The sequence below is a fragment of the Chlorocebus sabaeus genome, chromosome 1, assembly GCF_047675955.1.
Source record: "Chlorocebus sabaeus isolate Y175 chromosome 1, mChlSab1.0.hap1, whole genome shotgun sequence".
NCBI lineage: Eukaryota > Metazoa > Chordata > Mammalia > Primates > Cercopithecidae > Chlorocebus > Chlorocebus sabaeus.
The window spans coordinates 88,912,713-88,926,449 of NC_132904.1; the positions used below are offsets into that span (position 1 = coordinate 88,912,713).

General features: G+C 39.2%; 1 protein-coding gene across 5 annotated transcripts in view; it reads left to right on the forward strand.

Moving 5' to 3' along the window:
• Window positions 1-13,737, forward strand: part of FAT3 (FAT atypical cadherin 3) — a 698,441-nt gene that overhangs the window by 108,737 nt on the left and 575,967 nt on the right. The window lies entirely within an intron of this gene.

A 13,737-nucleotide genomic window follows, 5' to 3' on the forward strand; every position in this document is an offset into this window, starting at 1 on the left:
CATTCATGTGTTCACCAGAGTAGCACTTATGATTTCCTGCAAGATTTTTTTCTTTTCATTCACAACTTGGCTAACTGATGCAAGAGGCCTAGCTTTCAACACGTCTTGACTTTTGACATGCCTTCCTTGCTAAGCTTAATTGTTTCTAGCTTTTGATTTAAAATGAGAGATGTGTGACTCTTCCTTTCACTTGAACACTTAAAGGACATTGTAGGGTTATTAACTGGCTGAATTTCAATATTGCCGTGTGTCAGGGAATAGAGAGGCCTGAGGAGAGGGAGAGAGATGAGAACAGCTTATTGGTAGAGCAGTTAGAACACAGTACTTATCAATTAAGTTCGCATTCTTATATAGGTGTGGTTCATGGGACCCCAAGACAATTACAGTAGTAACAGAGATCACTGATCACAGACCATCCTAACAGATATAATATGAAAAAGTTTGAAATATCGTATTACTGAAATGTGACATAAAGACATGAAGCGAGAACATGCTGTTGAAAAAATGGCACCTATAGACTTGCTCAAAGCAGGATTGCTGCAGATCTTCAATTTATAAAAAATACGTAATCTGCAGAGTACAATAAAGTGAAGTGCAATAACATGAGATATGCCTGTCCATGAATGGTGGCATCAAATCTATTTCATGGCTATTATCATTAAAGATACACTGATGAAAAGACCAATTACTGCTAAAGTCTCTGCAAATTGGAACTCTGTATATTCGCCAGAGGACTTCACTGAAGACTGACACCAGGAATTTGAGGATGGATTCTAGCAGAGATATTCTAGGAACCAGAACCTTTAATCTGATCGCATTTAAAAACCGTTTCAAACATGCTAGTTAAATTATGTCAAGTCTCTGGGGAGATATCTCTGGAATCTGAACATTCTCTGGGGATTGTTGTTTGACATGTGGAGCAGGTGAGACTCATACAGCATGTGAAGTCATTAAGGTACAATTATGACAAGCTTGACTTGATCCTTTCTGATTTGCCTGCCAGCCTTGACAGCTCCAAACAGTTGGTGGGGACCTGAAGACACCACTTCTCTGGTTCCTTACTGCACAAACAGTGAATATATTCTGCTCCCTTTGGCTAGAGCTACGTGAAAGAAATTTTTGCTGAGAAAGTGTAGAAAGCCCTTAGGTTGATAGTTGCTATTAAGTTAGAAACCTTGGCCCTATTATCAGTGACTCCCTAGGTGTACACAATAACAGTTTTTTTGTTGTTGTTGTTGTTTGTCTTTACCTTAGTCTTCTTCCTCTTCATTTTTTTTAACTCCCTTTTAAAACTGTGTTTTAATTGCAGGTAGATGTTTTCTCATGCTGACAGGCAACTCCTTACTTTAGCCCTCATTTGACATGTGGCTAAAATTGTGCCTGTGCTTTTGGAATGCAGGACTTTGGCATGTCTGCAGCAGCTTGAGTGACATAGATTAAGGGCCATTCTTCTTTTTCTGAGATGGAGTCTCGCTCTGTCGCCAGGCTGGAGTGCAGTGGTGTGATCTCGGCTCACTTCAACCTCTGCCTCCCGAGTTCAAGTGATTCTCCTGCCTCAGCCTCCTGAGTAGCTGGGACTACAGGCATGCACCACCACGTCCAGCTAATTTTTGTATTTTTAGTAGAGACAGGGTTTCATCATGTTGGCCAGGATGGTCTTGATTTCTTGACCTCGTGATCTGCCCGCCTCAATCTCCCAAAGTGCTGGGATTACAGGCATGAGTCACCGCACCTGGCCGGGCCATTCTTTATTTGTGTGGATGTGTACATTTCTTTTATGCATTATTAAGCCCTTTTAGCTTATGGTCTGGTTCTCAAGCCATGTCCATGTTGGCAAGAAAGTTTAAAACACACAGTAGTTCTTCAGTAGGCAACATAATATTGCGGACAACCAGTACTGAACGCCAGAGCCATGGAGGCTCCATCATATACTAGCTATGTGATTCTGAGCAAGTAGCTTTTCTTTGAAGCCTCAGTTTACCCATCTGCTGAAATGTGAAAAGTGGCTAATTAAACCTACCTTGTAGAGTTGTCTTAAGTGAAATGGCATGGGGTTACACGTATTTGCTCTCTAAAGAAATGTGATGTTATTTCAGCAATACCAGGGTAATGAATATTGTGTTGGCAAAAACAGTCCTGTACAATATTGCAGACTTCAGCCTAGGTTTTGTGCACACTGCCTTCTGAATTAAAGGAATTAAAAACCAGGGAAACAGTTGATCCTAATCCTTCTAATCTCCTTCCATGTGAATGAAACACACTTAATGTCTGTATTACTTATTAGATGCAGTAGACAAAGAAGGAAGCATTTCAACCAGCCATCTACCTGCCGAAAAGCCCAGCCTTTCCTTTAGGACAACATCTCTTCCTTTCATTGCCTCCATCAGGATGGTTATAGGTGATGGTAGGTAGATATGATAGATGTGATGATGTTGGACCTTATTTGACCATGGCTGGCTCTCCACCAAAGGGCATCAAATAAATAAGCATGAAGCCTGTTGCTCCTAACCCACTCTGCTGGGACCAGGCGCAGCCCACTAGTGTATTCTCCTTGTACAGTCTGGAGGAACCCAGCCTCTATCCCTGTGTCATCAGAAACTGGAGGCTTATTTTCTATTGGCTATTTACTCTCAAGACTTAGAAATAGGGACCTATATTGACTCAATTGTTATTTAGATTACTGAATAAAAGTATAATAATTCTTTAACAATTCTGGGGACTGAAGCTTTCTGGAGTCAGCATTCACTGGCCCAGTGCAAAGTAACTACTTTTTTATCCGACTATTGCACTTGAGAGGCAACTTGAAATTTCCTTTCCATTCCTCAGTCACTTTTCAAGGGGAAATAGGAATAATCAGAATTTTAAGATATTCTGTATGCAGTATACGTACATTTAAAATAATATTTATTAAAAGACATGGAGTTACTTTTGCTTATCATGCAACTTGTTACTGAATTTTTCTTTCTTTTTTGTCTGTGTTGAAAAGAAAAAGGTGGAAGAAAAAGACTTATGTAGGCTTCCTATTAAAAGGCACCTGGACTGAATAGAAGATTCCCTTTTATTTTATTTTTTTCTACTTGCAAAGCCAAGAGTCAGAGCCATGGAATCAGAGAATTCAAGTTTCTTTATAGTTCAAGCAGAGTGAAGCAGGGAATGGACAGAAATAGGTCATATTGTGATTGCAAAACTAGGGCAATGAGGAGTTTCTTGGAGGGCTTAAGCTCTGATGGATTCTTATTTTGGGGCAGAGCATTTCAGAAAATTCAGACGCCAAGAGATATAGTATATGGCAGCCTTTAAAATATTTTAAAAACACTTACTAGTCTGCATGTTCTTTTCTTGTAAAAAGAAGTTAAAAGATCTGTTTTCTTTAATCACTTGTCAAGACAGTGGCTTTCTCCAGGATTATAAGACAGTGTGTTAAATGTATCTTTCCCATTGCTTGTAGTCCTTGAATGATTTTCAGACATCATTGATTCCACACATGTTTAAAACAGGGAGTCAGTAGCAGTAACCCTTTCAGTAGCTGAAAGCTCCAGGTCCCAACCACTGGGTCTGCCGATAAGTAGCCATTTGGTGGTGACTCCGAGGAAGTCACTTAACCCAAGAGAGTTCTCACCAATAAAACAAGGGGGCTAGCTGGCCTCTTTAACTTGTAAAATGAGTATGGCATTCTCACTTTGGAGTGCGGTTTCAAGGTAATCTTGGAATTCTTGGATTATTGCTCTTGGTCTAAACAGTTACAGTAAGATGGAGAGAGAAGGGGTAGAAATTTCCATGAGTCCTTGTGTCTACCTTTCTTTTTCTCTTTCCAACAAGAAGATAGGGTGGTGCCCATGGAGGCTATGATTTTCAGTCTTGCAGACAGCTCTGGGAGTTGCTTGGGCCCCAGTTCCCGTCTTGTTCTTGCTCTTCGTCCATTTAGGATTTGAATATCTTTCTCATTCCTTTTTCTTCTCAGTTTTGCCTGGATATTAAGTGCTTTTTACTCCCATACCTCACCCACTCTTGCCCTCCTGCTTCCAAATGCAACTCCCTACCTCCTGTCAACTCCTCCACTCTGAACACAAAACCATACTTAACTAGTTGCCAGATTATTTGATTAAAGCAGTAGAGGCTAGGATGACAAATGATGCTATACTTCAGGGATATTTGCATTTTTAACATCTAATCCTCCTGAAAGGGATCCCCAGTTGGTGAAATATGTAGAGGAGATAAGAATAACTGAAATGCTTTTGTTCTGTACAAAAGGCTTCTTGTTGATCATTGAGTTTTGTGTAATCATCGTACAAGGCAAATTAACTAAGTAGTGATATCCTCTGGGTATTTTGTTTTACAGCTGAACGTCAGGGGTGAATCAGAAATTGTTCAGGGTTATCTGCCTAGACAGTAACAGAGAAAGAACTTGCACTTAAGTCTTTCCATCTAATGCTCTGGCTTCTGTAAGAGCCACCACTTCACAAGTGCCACCTCACAAGACACAAGCCATGTGTATAGGGGACATAATGACTTTAGAAGTTGACCACTAAGTTAGATGTAATTCAAATCTATGTGCCCCCAGGTTTGCAGCCATAAAACATGTATTACCACCTTTTTGACTTTCCCTATATTTAAAAAGTGGATTCAGTGAAGACAGAGGTGATGAATTGTGTGGCATAGAGAAGTGGGGGTATTTTAAACTGTGACTTCAGCTATTGTCCACCTAGGGAGGGAGGTGGGGTGACGTGACAGTGAGGACAGTTCAGTGGGGTAAAGCACTAGGCCACCATCGACTTTGAGGCTTTAAAAGACTGTTTACATTATCAGATTATAAATAATTGCTTAAAAACCTTCAAACAATAAAGAAGAATATGAAATAAAATATAAAATCTTTCACTATTCTAATCCCTCTTCTTTTGAGTTATTTTTGAGTGTGTACTCATCCAGACCTTTTCTTTTTTTCAATACCATACAAAAATTGGTGCTATAGTTTCTGCATGCCTCTTTTGCTAGGTACTACATGTGGGGGTGCTATGGTCCACTCCAAACCTCATGTTGAAATTTGATCCTAATGTTGGAGGTGAGGCTTAATAGGAAACCTTTGGGTCATGGAGGCAGATCACTCTTGAAAAGATTAATGCCCTCCCTGGAGATGAGTAAGGGCTTGCTCTGTTTTTTTCTAGGGGAGCTGGCTGTTAAAAAGAGCTTGGCACCTCCCCTTTTGCTCTCTTGCTTCCTCTCCTGCCGTGTGATCTCTACACACGCTGGCTCCCCTTCCCTTTCCATAGTGAGTAGAAGCAACCTGAGGCCCTCACCTGATACAGATGCCAGCATCATGCTTCTTGTACAGCCTGCAGAACACTGAGCCAAATGAACTTCTTTCCTTTATCAAGTACCCAGCCTCAAGTAGGCTGTAAATTAAGTTTATATTCCCCTAGTTATGTGGAATATGTGCATCTTTTTATAGAATTTTTTTTTCTCTTTGTGAAGACACACTACTGTGAAGGGGTAGTTCCTATCCTTGTCCTAATTTTTTTAAGCTATTTGTGTTCCACTTAGTTTTTATTTAATAAGAGCTCTTTATTTATTAGGGACCTTAGCTCTTTGTTATATATGTTGAAAAGGCTTTTTCCTAGTTTGTCTTTTAATTTTGTTTGCAGTATGTTTTTCTGCTCAGAGCGTTTTATTTTATATGTATCCAAATCTGTTAGTATTTTTCTTTATGGCTTCTCTAAGGAAGACTTCTCCTCTGCCAGGATTATAGAAATATTATCAAATATTTTTCTTGTACTTTCAGAGAGGTTTATTTGCTTTTATTTATTTGTTTGTTTTAGTGTATTAATTCCTGATTTTTGTGTGACTCCAGGTAGACTTCTAATTTTGCTGTGAAGTTCCAAGAGTTAACAATTAGTTTAGGAGAGAAAATAAGATATAAAATTTAGAGAGAAAACCAAGTAAACTCCTGGTGATGTTTTTCCGATCTGGTGACCCATTCAGGGAGGAATTGGTGACCCAAACTATCCACCTGGCACAGGCATCCCCTGCAGCATTTTTCCCAGGCTCTTAGAAGCTGTAAAGTAGAGCATGCCCCTGTTTTAAATTCATCAAGGTGTGTTTCAGGCCCAGTTCACCAGAGTGTGATGGTTCATGAGAGATAATGAATCAGTCATTTGAACCAGTTCCTCAATAGATGGTGCAAGAGAACAGCCCTGATGAACAAGAAGATCCTTACAACAAGAAGCATCCTGAGATGAAGGGGGTTTGTCAGAGTGCAGCAAAGCCCCACAAGAAGGCTGGATTTTGGAATTTACATTTCATTTAACCCACCAGTAAGCAGATTCACGTGTTGGCAATGCAGAATGGGAAGCAGCAGAATAAGTGGTAAATGTATTCAAATAATGTGAGTGTCAAACTGACCTAGGGAACGCACATACATACTTAGCTTGGAGGATTGCTTGTAGAAGTAATGAGGTCAGGAAAAGATGCATGGAGAAGAAATTCATCCTAAGCAAGTCTTTCTTGGAAAACAAACAAACAGATCTTAGATTCTTAGGTTAGGAGGATGATTGTCTGCCAGGCAGCCGAAAAGAATCACTTGTGATCTTTTTCATCTATTTTGAGATGACTGAAAATAACTTTATATCCATGAAAGGGAACAGAAAAGGATATCAGGATGTGAAGGATGTGGTCCTCCCAAAGGTCAGAGGGGAAATTATTGAGAGAACCTTGGGCTTAGCCTAGTCCCTGAGCCATGCTATGCCTCTGTCAGAGGGGAGCAGCCGCACGGAAATGCCTGACATGTCACAAAGGATGCTCAAAAATGTTCTCAAAAGAAATTTCCCAAGATTAAATTTTCACTAAACCAATTATAACTTAAACTAAAATCTACTGAAGAGGAACAAACCTCTTCAGTATTAATGCTTGCTTTTTCTGTCTTGAAGTATAGCTGAAGTAATTTTGTTTGGTGTCTATAGTAATGGAGGCCACTGTGAACCAGAAACCTGTGCTGTGAGTCCTTGCTCTGGGACCATATGAGCTGCTTGATTTGCCCAAGTCTTAACCTCTTTGAGCTTCAGCTTCCCCATCTGTAAAAATGAGGAATAATGCCCACTTTAAGGAGTTGCAGTGAAGACAGCTAGGTAGTACATTTTAAAATTACTTGAATAATTTGGAAAGTCTGGTACAGATGGCAGAGATTTTAAAACATTAGTGCTGTAAATGATTGGCAACCTTTTTTTGGAATTCTTTCTGATATAGGTCAAGTTTTTCTGAGAGGAGTAAAATGTTTACCTTGACGCATTGTGCCCTGAAGCATTTGGCATTGTAAATACATTTTAAAGAAATAGGACATGAGAAGAGAAATTTGAATTGCATTTTTCATACGGTAAAGGGTGGTGTGGTGAGTCAAGTTTTCTAGGGCAAACATGACATTGCCACTGTTTATCCCGTATCCAGCTAACAAGGTGCTGTGCACAGAGAAAACACTAAGCAGAGACTTGCTGCTCATCACAGAGAACTGAACTGTTCTCCAAATTTAACTGCAATACACAGAGTCGGGGTATAAATGTCTCTGTTAGAATCTCAAAGTGCTTCTGTGTTTCTTCGGCACCTGCTCAAATTAAAATACTGGAATTCCAGATTGGATATCAAAAAGTCTCCCCACTCCTCATTTTGGGTAGATGAAGGGCAGGATAGAGGCAGGCATTTGTGCTTTCAGACTTGTGCCTTGAGTCTGCATTGGTACCTACCTGCCACAAAGGACTGTGACTTCTGAATTTTCTCCAGAGCTCACATTTCCAAAAACTGAGCCTTGGAGTACTCAAAAGTAAGGAGATCTTGGCAGGCAGTTCCTGAGGAGGTGCTAGTCATTCTCCTTTCCGCATTCATACATCCATAAAAGTTGTTAAAACCTCAAGCCTGCTGAGTCCTGAGGGTTCAAGGAGTTGCTGAAAGAAAACTGCCCCTGTTAGCCAACTTGTTTTAACCTCAGCTTCTGAAAGTTGGGGGCCAACCTAAATTCTTCCTGCTACGCTTCTGTTGCTGGGCACCTATCTTTCTTTGTTTCTTGTCTGAGACAGTAAACAGAGTTTAATGGTTGCGCAAGCACCAGCTCTTTTGTGATAGCCTGGGAGCTTCATGCAAGGAGTTCTGAACAGGTTGCAAAGGAGAAGCTGTTGCTGAGTGCCAAAAAATTTCCCAAAACCAAACACAAACAAAAAAGCAACAAAAATCCCTCTCTCCAGTTCTAGCTTGTTAGCTTTTTCCAAGCCATTGGGAGCTTGCCTTACCAATCAATGAGTCAGAAACCTTGACAGTTTCTGCAGGAAGAAACTGTCGGGGAAGAATGAAGCTTGCACACTGGGTGATACTAGAGGAAGATTTGACCTGTACTTAATACGCTTCAGCTTTATTTGAACGTGTTTTTCACAACCATTAGAAATCAGGTAAGCTTTTAAAGTCAAACATTAAAATGACTTGGCATCTTTAAAGTGAAGGTTGCAACACTTAGCATGAGAAGAAAGCTAACAGACAAACACAGAAACAGTTGAAATGTAGTGGAAAGAGAACTGAAGGAAAAACATTCCCTTCCTAGAGACCATTTAAGACCTTCAGATGCACTAAACGTCGAAAGATGATGATGTGCCCATCTATGTAAGTCAAAATAAAATTGAGACCTCTTTGAAATATTACAAAACTCCATGTATGTTGAAATTAAAAGAGTGTGTTTCTAGATTTCATGATTGCAGAATTTGGCATTAATCCGTGGAAGCTGCCCTATCCCCCTCTCTGCTTTATTCATGTCCTAACAATTTGTCTGCCTGTTGGAGAATCCAGCAGAGCTATCTGTTGCCCTCTGCCTTTTAACTCTGAGCAAGACATTTTCATTGTCTTGTCCTTGGCTTCCTCAGCGGTACAATGAAAGATAGTTTATCCGTTAAATTTCAGGATGCTTTCAGGAACATGATTTTATAAATAGCTCTGTGAGGTTGGGGAGGAGGAGCAAGGTCAGAGAGTTTAAGTGTTTTGCCCAGGGTCCCAAGACAAACAGAAGTACAACTCAGCTCTTCATGTTCTGAGTGTAGTTCCTTCAGCTGTATTGCATGGATTTTGAGTTTTTAATAAACTCTAAGGGCATTGTGTTGGGTGATGGACAAAAATATGTAAATAAATGGAGTACTTTATTGCTTCATTATTATTTATTTGGGTAAATATTCATTCAAATGTTGCTATTATGCCTTTCAAAATGTGTAATTGTTTTATTTTTTAGAATATTAGCACTTTGGAAGGAAAGGCTTTAAATATCTGATAAACACAACAAATATTGAATAATGTGAAGTATTTTAATGAGTTCCCATTGACTTTAGTTTGCAAATTATGGTAATGGAGTAAAGGAAGGGATTTCTTGTTAGGGAAATTGACAGGAGTGAAGGGTGTGTATGTGTGTGTGTGAAGACAGAGAGAGAGAAAGAAACATACATTTACAGCTTTTCAGATGTTATTGAATGCTATACACAGTTGTTTAAATGTTAAGAAAATAAAACCTGTAATGAAATACTTTATCATGTCAGATAAAATATATAATTAGAAGGGTTGTTTGAGAGAAGTTTCAGCCTATCTTTAAAATGTGGTAGATCAAGAATAATTTAACATGATTTAGCACTGCTATTGCACAGTTAAGTATTATCTGTAGTTGAATAGATAATGAAATGCAGTGCATATAACGTATGTTTTATTTCTTCTTCTTCTTCTTTTCTCCCCCCACAAATGAGAGTTTCATGAAAACCTCTCTGAGGTATTAAAAGTCCTTTTCTGATCTGAATAAATATTTTCTCTTCAGGCAGGTCATATATTATAGTTTGTTTAACAAAATAAATGCTTGTGGCAGAAGCACATGAAATGCAGATAATGGTAAAATAGCACTAAACATAGCCCCTCAGGGCAGGTGTGGAGTGTTAGTTTAGCAGTAAACCCCTTCTTATTAAAGTGTCTGTCATGGGTGTTTTGGAAGCAGCTGACCTTCTTTCTTACAAAGTGACTATAAAACCATGTCCTGACTTCTTTTCCTTCATCATGGACTTGGATACTCCAGAACTGAGGTACTAACCTTCTTGTCTTTGGCTCTGTGAATGTCCTAACACAATGTAGTCTAAAGTAAATGAAAAACTGAATTGGAATTCAGATTTTCTTGATTTTTAAATGGAATTTTCTGGTCTATATTCTTGAGACCCACTCATTTAGAAAATTTGCTGACAAAAAATTGTTTTTGCATGTAATCATGGGGATTTATAAGTGGAAAAATAATACATTAAACAATAATACCTATAGAAAGTACTAAAGCTGGGATAAATTAACTTGACTAAAGGGCCATGATGTTTTCTTTTTCAGTTTGGGGTTCTTTATCAAACCCTTCTGCTTCTTATCTTTCTACTCCCCTCAATTATATCTCACACATGTTAGCTACAAGAGCCATCATTTTCCTGAAGCAGCTCTTCTATCATGGTGCTAACCTGATCATTAAAGGAAAATCAGGCAGGGAGGGGGCTCCTGAAGTGCCCAAGATTAAAGTTCATGGTCTTCATTTTGACATTTAGGGCTTAAGCTTTGTTCACCCTGTGTATGAGCTTCCTTCAGTTGAACTAAACTGGGTCACTGATTCTTTCTCAGACAGTTCTTGCACTTTCCCACATCTGTGTTTTTACTTCCTCTGCTCCCTCTGGATTTTGGGCCAAAAAGATTCCAGTTAATCATTAGAATTGTTTCTGTCTTCTGTGATCCACCTCAGATGAGAGCATAATAACATGGTGGGTAAGAGCCTAGGCATTGGAATTAAATACACTTAAGTTGGAATTATAGCTCTACCACATATGAATGGGAACATAAGCCAAATACCTTAATTACCCAAGCTTGTCCAACCTGCCTTAATTTGTTGTTGTTGTTGTTGTTGTTGTTCTGTTTTGTTTTGTTTTAGGCTTTTAGCAGCTTGAAGACATGGTTTTTGGTTTCTGTCTCTAGTGATAAGCAGAAAAGAGGGCTGAAGAAGGGGCTTTACTGGCCCAATCAGAAACAGAAACTAAAAACCCATGACTGTATTCTCTCCCTTGGGCACCCTCAAACCCCAGTTTTACCATCTGTAAAATGGAGATAATGATACCCACCGAGTTTATTGTGAGAATAAAATAAAATAATGCATTTAAGGCATACATGATCACAATATCTGGCACTTGGTAGGCACTTAGTAAGATACTATTTATTGCCTTCTATTCCATAGAGTTCCTCCATTTTCTTGCTCCTACACAGCAATTAGTCCCCGCTTTGTGCCCTCATAGCCCTTTGTTTCCTTGCTTTATAGTATTTACCATGTTATATTAGTATTTTCCCTCCCTTAATTTCCTTGAAGTTGATCTCTGCTAGGTATTTCATAAATGTTGGCTGAATTAAATTGAGTTGCAGGACCAGTGTACTTAACATTGCGGTTTAAGTGATCTCAGCGTTAAAAAGTAGAAATTTTAGATAATTGATGGCTCCAAGTTCATGCTAAGAACCCAAGCACCATATTTTTATGTATAAAAACTGGAAACCAAGCTGAAAATCAGCAGAACAGAAGGCCAGATACTTATAAGTCCTACCCAAATGACTGGGGAGGAATGAAGAGGTCAAACAGCTGTCTTAGGTCATTCAGCTCCTTTGTGATTCCACATGTGGAATCGTGTTAATGGTATTTGGGCTTCAGCACCATTGGTCTGATCCTTTGTAAAGTTACAAATATTTATTACAATAGTGATTCCTGTGTGTTTCAGATTCTCCTTAAGTCATATTAGTAATTTAATTCTCTGACTTACCCTGAAATCATTGAAATTCTAGTATAAGAGAGTGAAGGATTCAAGTAATGCAACAGCTGGCCCTGGGACCTGGGACCAAGAGGAAGTTGTAGTAAGTCATCAGTGTCCATCCAGCTGTCTCTCTGCACCTTGCCTTCTTCTCTTCTCTGTATACAAGTGTGTTTTCTCTCAGAATCCCCTTATTTGGTGGAGAATTTAAAGCTGTAAGTCCCGTAACATAATAAAAATTATCCAGATTCTAGCCTTGATCAAAAACTAGAAAAACCATGAAAGTTTTTTTTATAAACTCTAATTATGTTCAAATTATCATTCTCTCTACTTCTGCCTCATAAATATACGTCTTACCTTAAAAGTATTTTTTTTTTTCTCCATGAAAACAGTAGCAAGGCATTTTTGAAGGAAGGGCAGGATGTTTGGTACTCTCCTCAGTTATATCTCATACACAGGACCTACAAAGCATTTATACTCTACCTAAAACGTCTCTTTAATCATGGTTCTTCCTTGATTCTCCCTCCCCCCAATAAAAGCTAAAAGGGAGAAAAACTTTTGCATTTACGCCTCAGTTTAAATAGATTACAGTTGGTGAGAAAATTGAGGGTGAAAATTGAATTGGTAAGCAATGTAGTTGACCAGTATTCAAGTATTTGCATTTTGCCATGTCTTCTCATTTAAAGTGAGATCCTGTAGAAGGGAGAATAATGACTTAAAGAGGGAGGCCAGGTGCAGTGGCTCACCCTGTAATCCCAGCACTTTCAGAGGCCGAGGCAGGTGGATTGCTTGAGCCCAGGAGTTTGAGATCAGCCTGGGCAACATGGCAAAACCCTGTGTCTATTAAAAACATGAAAATTAGCCAGGTGTGGTGACATGCACCTGTGGTCCCAGCTACTCAGGAGGCAGAGGTGGGAGGATCCCTTGAGCCTGGGGGGTCAAGGCTGCAGCCATTCATGATTGCACCATTGCACTCCAGCCTGGGTGAAAGACTGAGACCTTGTCTCAATAAAAAATGGAGAGTAACATCATTCCATTTCGTAGATCTTTAAAAGTAAGAGTAATGCATTTTTAATTTTAGCAAAATTTAAATTTAATGAAATTATGCCTTATGACTTTTGACAGGTTCCACTTTTATCAGGATCCATTTTATACCTTCTACAAAAAAGCTGATCTATTGCCTAGGGCTTTTCTTCTTTCTTTTTAATTTTAATCATCTATAGTGGGATTCCAGAAAATGCTGTCAATAAAGAAGTGATTGTGCCCATGAGTTAGGAGGGCACACCCCACTTGCAAATAATGCCTTTCATTCATATCTAGCTTATCATTCTTTCCCTGGTAGAATGTGGAAACATTACCTGGAGGAGAAAAGATAGCTGCCTCAATTATGGAAGATGTCAGTCGAAACAGCCCTAGGCCAGCATGTGTGAAACCTGTTCAGAGTTTCTCTCTTCTGTGGGTGAAGAGCTGACTCAGATAAGAATTGGCCACAATTAAATTAGGCTTACATGAGGGAATGTCAGGCTGGAGGGACTGCCCTGCGTGTTCACCACTGATTAGACCCGTGGAAATTCTTATCCAGAAGGGACTGGTGTCACCAGGATCTTGATGAGCTCTGCATATATTACAAAGGAGAAATGCTTACTACATTAAATGTCTGATGATGTCGCCGCGATGTCTGATGATGCCACAGCAGCAACGTTAGAGATGAAACCATCTCTGTCCTCTGCTCACTTTGAGCATCTTTAGGAGTTACCTGTAGTCCATCTGTCCCCATCTTATGTGTTAGATCTATCTTCTGTTGGTCTACATGAGAAACTTAAACACTTGTTTTTGTTTAAAAAAAAAAAAAAGGAAAGGAAAAATTATCCCCACCTATCTTTACCTCCTTAGACACCAAATGTATTCAAAATTCCCAAATGATTTCAAA